A 1570-nucleotide genomic window follows, 5' to 3' on the forward strand; every position below is an offset into this window, starting at 1 on the left:
TTCAGAGGTGTGGAGGTAAAGGAGGAGGTGGAATTGGCGGTAGGGTGGGGAAAGAGGAAGAGAAAATGAAGCCGAAGGTGGAGAATGAGAAAAAGAAAACGGAGGAGGAAGAAGAGATTACATTTGAAGGTGTAAAGCCAGTTTAATTTACAGATATGCTAATGAGGTGCCGAAGATGGGCGCAATTGCTGCCCCTTTTTTCGTTTTGTTTGTCTAGTTCCTAATATGATGGCTCCTTCGCCGACCTCGCTTCCAATAGAGGAAGATGGTGTTGGTAGCGAAAAAAATGGTGCAAAGCCATATTTTTTATTTGTTATAGTGGTAAAAGCCCTGATTGGGTAGCTCCTCGCTCGTCTCAAGGTGACGGTGCCAGGAACTCCCCAGGTGGACTCGGAACGCTTCGGTCCAGTGCCAAGCGAGCCTTATGACTAACAGCGTCATGAAGCCAGACAGTAAAATCTTATTCTGCGTTCCTTTCGCCGCGGTCAACCGCTCCTTAGACCAAAAGACGCTCGAGATTTAGGAAAGTACATCTGAATTATTTTATTAGTACCTCTGATGTAGTAGAAAGGCAAGGAAAAGATTTCGCGGCACATGTTCCGGCCCTTTCTCTCAATTAGTGGACATGGCCAGTGGTTGCAGATTCTTTAGAATTGCCAACCGCCATCGCACCGCCATCTTGGTCTCTTAAAATCCGGCAATTTTTGTTATTCAGATTTTTCCCCTCCGTGTAACCAGAAAGGAATATATTTGCGATCTTTTGTTATAAAAGGAAGTGGTTTCGGGAGGCTTTTTTTAATTGCTTATAAGCTGAATGAGGATCGTTATAAAGTTGTGGGTTATTGGGGCCCGGTTAAGTACGGGTTGTGGCAGACAACGTTAGTAAAGCAGGTTGTGTATTAATGAATTTAACTTTTTGCCATGAGTTTTCTCTCAATTTCTGAAATTTGTTTTAAAGCCCAACTCGAAACCAAAAAAAAAAAAAGATTTGGTCATTGTTAAGAGAGGTTTTTCGAAGTGCCCCTCCGAGGGAAATTACTGAAGCTGACGTAAGCAATTTTTGTGTTTATTTACGTGGCAATTAGTGCCATTGGCTTGTTTCGTTTTCTTTCACTTTGATATAATTTGGCTTCATTTTATAATGTATTTTGTTTGTATTTCATTAATTGATGCGGAAATATGAACAAGATGAAATATAAAATGTATCTAAGTTTAACCTTAAATGTTGTATATCTTCAGTGTTGTAATATTAACTGTTAAGTGCATTTTGCAAAGTCATGAGTTCATGGAAAGGGCTAATGGATTAACATATATGAATATCAAAAACGTTTGTGTTTGAATTTATATAAACATACAAGCATACGGCAAGTTTCCCGCGCGTGCGCATACATAATTAGCTGGATAAATGTGAAAAAGAATCGTATTCGTAGCCGGAACAGCTCTGCTCGTCTCTCTGGAGGACTGAGGTCAGACTCGGCTGATCGACGACGGAGGTCAAAGCACTCCCATCGAGGACCCACATCCCTTCTCTGCAGTCTCTTCAAGTGGCCGCCGCGTGGAACCCCCGTCC

General features: G+C 41.8%; 1 protein-coding gene across 1 annotated transcript in view; it reads left to right on the plus strand.

Annotated features, from left to right (window-relative positions):
• The window catches only part of LOC119587013 (rho GTPase-activating protein 21-like), a gene marked incomplete at its 5' end in the record, with an annotated part of 201687 nt that overhangs the window by 52491 nt on the left and 147626 nt on the right, over positions 1-1570 (plus strand).

This window comes from Penaeus monodon, chromosome 22, assembly GCF_015228065.2.
Source record: "Penaeus monodon isolate SGIC_2016 chromosome 22, NSTDA_Pmon_1, whole genome shotgun sequence".
Lineage (NCBI taxonomy): Eukaryota > Metazoa > Arthropoda > Malacostraca > Decapoda > Penaeidae > Penaeus > Penaeus monodon.